This window comes from Cottoperca gobio, chromosome 10, assembly GCF_900634415.1.
Source record: "Cottoperca gobio chromosome 10, fCotGob3.1, whole genome shotgun sequence".
Lineage (NCBI taxonomy): Eukaryota > Metazoa > Chordata > Actinopteri > Perciformes > Bovichtidae > Cottoperca > Cottoperca gobio.
The window spans coordinates 16,131,079-16,139,586 of NC_041364.1; positions in this window are offsets into that span (position 1 = coordinate 16,131,079).

Sequence of the window (8,508 nt, forward strand, 5' to 3'; positions counted from 1 at the left end):
TACAGACTCTTGTTTTCTCCATATTTTCATTTTTGGCCTTCTCAAAAGACGTAATGACCCTCTCCCACAAAAAAATGAAATGATTCAGTTTTAGAGCGACATTTATGGAGCTTGTTAACATAGAGAAGGTTTTGTGTCTGACAGGATGAAGAGGATTGCATTTAAAACATTGATGTCTCTCTGTAATATATAGCAGTAAAACATGAAGCAGCAGCGAGTGATGATTTATGCAATCAGTCTCATTAATACTCCAGTGGCTCTACATGTGGAGATATGGGTCTCCTTAAATTAGTGCAGTATGTCAGGTGAGCGCAGCACTGCCAAAAAAAAAACACCACCAGAACAATCCACAAACACCGACAGAAACGTGCTACTATCTCCAGCCACTGCAGAGATTCACATGTGTCTCAAAAGCGGGGTTAAATTGAAGACATCTGTACTTGCATTGTTGCACATTACGCCCATGCTGTGCCTTTACACTGGGTAAACTGGGTTAATCAAATGAGTGTGAAGCACTTTGCACCGCAAATTTGAGAATCTCTCGCTGCTGTATGGCGCCCTCTGTTAAAACAGTGTCGCCCCGCTGCTGGCTTTGTTTAAACAGTAATTCTTTGAAGTGAATACGTTGATTTTTTTATTATGCACTTGATGTACAGAGCTTCACAAATGAACACAGACAGGGAGCACGTGTGTGACAAACAAGTCTATTGCAAAGTGTGTGTGTGTGTGTGTGTGTGTGTGTGTGTGTGTGTGTGTGTGTGTGTGTGTGTGTGTGTGTGTGTGTGTGTGTGTGTGTGTGTGTGTGTGTGTGCGTGTGTGTGTGTGTGTGTGTGTGTGTGTGTGTGTGGTGTGTGTGTGTGTGTGTACATATAATTTAAGCTGACACTTAAATTCCAGATTTAAGGTTTGGGGACAAATTGCCCAACTGCTTTACACTACAGTCATTCATCATTGTCAGCAGTCAAGTCTGTGCACAAATAGCCCCCCTTCTGAAATATATTGTTGACTAATGCATTTGTGGTAAACACACCATTTCTATCATTTAGTCACAGCTCAGTCTGTAATTACACAGAGGGATAGCTATCAGAGAAGCTGTCATTGTTAAAGCTTTAGTGGGTCATCTGCAGTGAGACAGAGAGGGAGAGAGAGGGAGGGACAAAGTCCTGAACAAAGCTTTCAGGGTGTCAGATTTGCAAGCCGCAATGGGGAGTATGCAGAGGAAAAAGTGTGTGAGCCCTGTAGAAGAGTTGCTAAATGTGTTTGTAATTATCGCCTGATTGGTCAAAAATGCTGTCATTAATGAACAAACATGCTTGGAAAAACTGCAGTCATCTGTGGGTGCAATTTTGTGGCATTTTATAGCTTAATCTCTTTTTCGTGCACATGAAAGTTAATGAGAGAACCTACCGTTTCTTAAGAGACTCGAAAGTTCACGGGTCAAGCTGCTTTATTTTTTGCCCTCTCCTTTTCTGTCTCTCTCTCTCTTCTCTCTCTCTCTCTCTCTCTCTCTCTCTCTCTCTCTCTCTCTCCTCTCTCTCTCCTTTTTCGCTTTCCTCCACAGTGACTGGGTAAGACAGCGGCGAATCATCTGTGAGCCTATTAATTAGTCCAATCACTGGCAAACAGGCCTGCGTTATCACTGCAGCACGACAGTCTTTCAGAGCTGAAATTAAACCATGCACACTACTGTTTCAGTGCCAAAGGGAGTAGAGATTTAGCTCCACTGGCACCATGCATGGATAAATCACCACCACTAAGCAGCCTTTAGCAATGCCATGGCAAACAAAAAAAAAGAGAGGGCAAATAAAATGTGCCGCTGTTTATGACAAAAAGACTATCATACATGATGACACACTAGTGATGAGCACTTTGGTTCAAAGAGAAAGCGATCTGCAGCTTCAAAAGGAGGGAATGTCTGTCAGAATAACAGTGGAAAGACAAAAGAAGAAAAGAACAAGTAACTGAGAAGAAGAGACATGCCAGAAAGATCTTCGGCAAACCAAGGTCTCCTTTTATTGAAAGAGAAAGATGAATAGCAAAAGATGTCAGAAATAAGAGACAGAGAAAATGAAGGACAGGGAATGGGAAAGAAGGCAGTGATTGGAATAGAGTGCATTGCTGTGTGTGTTATAAACATGTTAGTGTATATATGTATCTGTGTCTATATACACAAAGCTGTATGCATGCCCAAATGTTTCTGGCCCAGACTTTGGGTTTGTGGGAGTATCATGAAACTGTGTTTCCCAGCTTAGGCCCTGTTTACTCTCCTTAAAATGCAGATGTTGGTAATAAATCCTGCGTTTGCTCATTTATTTGGGGGGACTGCACCTTGCTTTATTAAACCCATCTATCACTCAGGGCTCCTGAATCAATGAGATGCAGAAGAAAGCAGTGTCAGCACAGAGGCACGCGGGGAGAATACTAGCAGCCTGTACAAGTCAGAGGAGAGAGGAGCATTGTAGCAGGAATAGATCAAAGCATCTGTCACACATTGCGAATGCGTGGTGACAGAGGTCAGTTTCTTGTGGGCATTACCAGAAAAGAAAACATGCCATCCACTTTAGTGTAGATAAGAAGTGAAGTTTAAATACTGCTAACTCAGTTAAAAAAAAAAGTATCAGGTGCAGAATGTAAATAAAGACCAAATTGCAGTCAGGTAATTAATTTCACTCAATCTGCATTTAGTATTCAGATATGCAGTGTTCTCCCGTATGGGACTCATCTAAGGGAACCAGGGGTGAACTGCTTCAAACCGAGCCCATCTGGAGCCTCCCTCCCTGGGATTCACTCTCCTGTGGTAGAGCAGGCCACATCAACCTCTTTTCCACAGCTGCCACATCCACCGCCCAGCCTGCCAGGCACTTGTTAAATAAGTCTGCCTCAGCCTGCAGACCGGGGCAAAAGGAATATGGAAGAGATCTGGCTCAGCAGAGGGAGATGAGAGAGTGTTGAGAGAAGAAAGTTGGTGAGCAAAGTGAGAGTGGGAGGGGAGAAACGGGCGGGAGGGGAAAATATGGTTGCAGTCTGCGGTGAGAGGCGAGAGAATGAGTTGCTATGCAAAGAGACATCAAAGGCTCAAGAGTGTTTAAGTACTTTTTAGTGTTGCTGCTAAACGGCTAATGGAGCGACACAGCCTCCTCTTTGACTGGAGGGAACACTACCTGAGAGGCAGAGTTTTCTCAAAGATGTTAGAAAAGCCTCCCTCCATCATTCATTCTGAGCTGGGAGCTAGCTGTTAATCGCTATAGTCAGTAATCTGTGGGTGACTTATGAGTCTGTCCACATGTATCTACTTGTTTATTTGTCCACAGAGTATGGAGGTGCACGCTTTCACCAGTAATGGAAATTTGAGATTTGACACTCATTAATTAATTAGATTTGTTGGCCACTTGAGGGCAGTGCAACAAGCTATAAACACCTTCCAAAGTTGATATGATGAATGTGTACAGTTCCACATCCAGCAGAGACTGAGCAACATCTCTGGTCAACTGATGTAAGCCCTGTATAAACTCTTTTTTAATTCTCTGTTTTGGTCTCTACAAACTCCTACTAGTCGCTAACTTTGTCTCTTTGCTGTTTGGTGCTGGACAGGTATAGAGTACAGTTGATTTAACATTTCAAGCAGCTGCTCAAAACAACTTTACACTACACCGGCCGACCGATGTGAGCGAGGTTTATGACTGGCAGGAAACTTGCTTGATGTAAAGTAAAATGATCTGAAAGACGTGCAGATTTGGGTGATAATTCTCTGTTGGTTCATCATTATAAGTGTCTGTTTTACAAAACATTTAGACAGTTGAGCTTGGTTAATATACAAATTTAGTGCAGCTTTAGTCTCAAACCAAGTCTTGACTGAGACTTATTTGAGACATTCCTCCGTAAGATAATGACTAGACTTGAGACAAAAAAGACATTCAAAACTGACAATACAATTTTATTATAAACCAATAAAAAATTTATCTGGCAGTGAAAAGCAGGCTGTGCATAGCCACATACTGTAGCTTGCTTATTTAATCATTAGCCCGGTTGCTTTGAAATGGCTTGGTGTCAGTTATGTAAAAAGCCTACTGACACAGCTTTGAAAAGAAGATGTTCAAATGCCGTGTCATTTTAATGGTCAGCCTTCAGTCCCGAAAGATTTACATCATAACTTGCAATTTGTCTATAAAGATATGAGACTTTCCTCAAAGATGTTAGGAAAACCTCCCTCCATCATTTATCCTAAACTGGGAGTGAGCTGTCAATCAGTAATCTGTCAGTGACTTATGAGTCACCCAGTGGTTTAAAGTAGCTGAGTGCACACACTGCAGTACTGCGCTTAAGAACACTTTTGAGGTACTTATTGTTTACTTCTATGCTTCTACTCCACCACATTAGAACAATACTATTCTGCATCATTAATAATGACCTAATAAAACAATACTCTGTACTGCCTAATGAGTACTTTTACTTTGGTTAATCAAAGGGGAACTATGCCCATTTTCAAAATGCATACATGTTATTCCTGTAGTCTAACAGTCCGAAAATATTAGTAAACATGAACAACGCTCTACAAAATCCAAAAACTAGAATATGTGTTGTCATCAAGTATAATGTCCGGAACTGCTCCATAGTTACTGATTTGGAAAATACTGAGAGACTCTTAGTATATGGGTACATATGGTGCACTTCAATAGAATAAAGAAAACAAGCATCTTTTGTCTATGGAGCAGCTCCGGACTTTAAACTTGATGACATCACAAGTTAAGACTTACTTCTCTGGTTTCTGGCTTTGAGAGAAAGTGGCTCATGGTCACACAAATTGATTGAACTTTCCTTCTGGTATTATTACTTTAATTAAAAGCTCTGAATGCTTTATCAAACACTGCACACACCAGAGTCAAGCGGTTGTTAGTAAAAGGCAGCAACTGTGGGGAAAACTTGCATCATCATCTATCAGCGCTAACAGTAAAACTCTAGGGCACGTTGCAACAGCCACACACGCTGGGGCTGTCTGGGAGGCCTTGTCTGTGTTTATCGAGGGGTCAACACCCTCATGAGATGAGCTCACTGGAAGGTCAGTGCACACATCACTCCTGCGGCTCTCGTATAACCATCAATCATCGCCCTAATTCAAGTCTATTGCTGGCAAGTCAGAAATTAAGGCAGCCTAATTGTAGGTAATGTCAGTGAAGCCCAAAGTCAAACAGAGACATGCAACAAACTGAATACTGAATTTTGTCTGAAAGCAACATGACAGCTTACAACATTTTTCCTAATGACTTTGTACAAGCGATTGGTAAATATTCAAACAAACAAGCCATTGTTATCTTATACTTCCACTTTAAACACTCATTCAAGCACGTTCCGACACATTCAAGAACGGCCCAGTGAGCGAGGCAGTCGAGTGCCTAAAACAAACATTTTGTGACAAAATCTCTAATTTCAGGATTTCAAGGACTTCTATTGGGCGGGATGTTCTTAAGGTGCCATGACGCTCATGCATAAATCATGCAATCATCATCAATGCATATTCAGAGAGGCTGTATCGCTCTGCGTCTCTATGGGAGTTTAGAGGGAGCCCGGACTGTGACAAAACCCAGCTGATTGTAATGAGCTTTTTTGTGGCTTCCTCACTGACAAAACAAGCCTAAATTAATCATGATACCACCCTCCTACTGCGGCAAGGAAGCCTTAAGCTTCCATCGTCACTCCCTGTTGTAAATTGGACTCTGGGACAGAAAGTTTCTATGATGCGAATGAAGTAAATTACGCTCCAAACTGCTTTAATTTAAGTCATTCACAGCAAGTGGGTGAAAGAATATATTTTCAATAATTGACTTGCCTTTATGAAACATGACTCAAATGTTTGCAGTTTGTTTATTGCACCATCTGCAGTGAAAGACGTTGGATAAGTGAGAGGGATGAGGGAATTAACAGAAGCAAATACACGCTGAAACTTTCCGCTGGCGTCACAGGAAGCATAACGTGAGTGTGTGTGTGTGTGTGTGCATGCACTGAATGTGCAGGCAGAGATTTGTTATTTCTGGATCTTTTGCACATCTTTATTGGCCTGCATTGACTTTTCATCTTCTTCTGACAACTTAAGCTCCATCCATTACTTCAGCATCAATGTTGGATTTTCAGCTAATAACTGAAAATTACACCAAAGTAAATCTCACTTCACAGATAGCACTCATATGTTTGTCACTTTGAATACCTTCTGGCACATAATGCTTAGTGTATTGAATAAACTCTCTGTTCATTAGCCCCGTCCCCCTCACTTAGCCTATTGTTGTTACGCCTGTCAAGCTCTCCGTTCTTACACAACAGATATGCAGTGTACAGTGATAATGTTGGCAGAAACAACACTTAAAATTCTACAATGGCTCCTTGACAAAAGCAGGCTTCTCCTTTCTAACCAGCAACTGTCGATTTTTCTGGCTGATGTGCTAACTGCTGCTAGCAGATTGTATTAGCTATAGTTAGTTAGCTAATTAAGCTAACAATATCGCCATGAGTTGATTGAAAACACTGTCTCCGACTGGTTTTCTTCTTTAAATGCAGAGAATCGCTCTTACTCTTATTAAGTCCCATGCACAGTTCTTCAACATATGGAGAAATCAAGCCTGCAGGAACAGTGCAGGACTTTGAAGCCAATTTGACATAGTGGCCACATCGTGGAATTTCAACTTCCGGGTTCATCACATGATGCCATTTGGACCAAAAAGCTTTTTTGATCTACTTTCCAGTACGGACACTTGAATAGCCCTTATTTAAATCATTAGATCCTTAAAGTTGATTGTTTAGATCCTTTAAAATGCACTATTAGCCGAAACCAGAGTTATTTTCCTTCCTCAGTTCATGTGAATGAGCCCGAGACCAAGCGGATGTGAGGCGGGGATAAAGGAAACGCTTGCTCTATTGGCCCAATGGATGCGGAAGATCACTAGAAGAACAAACTTTTTTGGCTTCATGCATCCCTGAGCAACTTTCATAGAAATGAACACTGTAGGAGAAATTCAATTCAAGACCTACCCTGCCAAGATACATGGTTGCTAACCTATGACTGGACAATCATTGTCGGAGGGAGGGGTTTAGTAAATGGTCAATTCACCGACATTTTGATTTGATCCCAGTTTTGGGCAGCTGTACGACAGCAGAATCTCATCCTAAATAAGCACTGACTGCCTTCTAGGCTGCTAATAATAGTATTTAAATGCAAACACAACTGAAGACCCTTGACACTTTTTTAATTGCACTATTAAATCACTTCCTAATTGTACTGCGGGCAGTCAGATATGATAGTCCAAAATTAAAAGGCCGGCAGCTGCTTTAAAGTTGTAAAATGTGTTATTTCTGTTGGAACATTGTCGGATAGGTTCCCTTATCAGTTTATGCACCAGCTGAAGGTGGCCTCCTGGTCAGCGATGATGACACTGTGGGGGTTATTATTTGACAGGATGCCGAGGACACGACTCATCCGACTCTTTAGTCACACTGAGAAGAGACACTCACATTCTCTATGTCTAACTGATACTTGCCTCATGATTCCATTACTTGGAGCGCCAGAGGGCCCGTGGGACAGGAGCCATCACACAGGAAGCCAAGAAGCAAGTGAAGGCAAGGACGAGATGAAGGCAGGTGCTCAGTGGACGAGTGGAACATGAATATATCAAAAAGACTTGAATGTCTCCCTTCCCTGGCAAACAGATTGCTTGGGTTGGGTTGATTTCATTCCAGCCATACGCCTCAGGGATATACTGGGTCTTCTCATTTTAAGGCTCATCTTCCCATTTTTGCATGTTCAACATTTTACGATAATAGAGAAACTGGGTCAAACTAGCACTCTCACATTCCAGTCACATAATTTAAATGGAGGGAGAACTTCTTGAGCATGTGCATTGTACTCTGTGGTGATGGAAAGAAGAGAGCAAGTTTTAATTCAGCGAGTGAACTTTGGTGACTGCTGTTTTCCAGCGGGATATGGAAGGAGTTAGTGTTTGACCAATTACACAACTTCGGTATGGGAATAGAAGAAGGCGAAAATAGCTGTAGGAATTACTTCTGCCCCAAGACCCATTGCCTCAAGGACAGGTTATCTAATCCAAATCTCACAATTGTAGCAAAACTTTGTGCTTTGCTCAACATAGAACAAAAATAAGAGAAATATACACATCCTGTGGGTCCAAAATGAGAACAGGGATGCCCCAAAGTAATTTCCCAGAATGACCTACACTGTAGCACATGAATAATGTACAAAAGCCATAAAAATGGTAAAAAAGATAACTTTACTGGTTTTACCTCTTCTTTTTCAAACTATCCCAAGAGATGTCACATTACAAAAAAAAATCATATAGAAACAGCAGCTACCAAAGCAATGCAAGCCTTAATAAACTTGCGGACTGCAGTAAATATGTCTCCCATCTCAGCATAAAGTGTAAATGGTAATCTGGCACTGAGCTGTAGACTATATAGGCTGAAGTGACTTTGTCAAGAAACTCAGTAATCATGTTTATCAATGCAGAT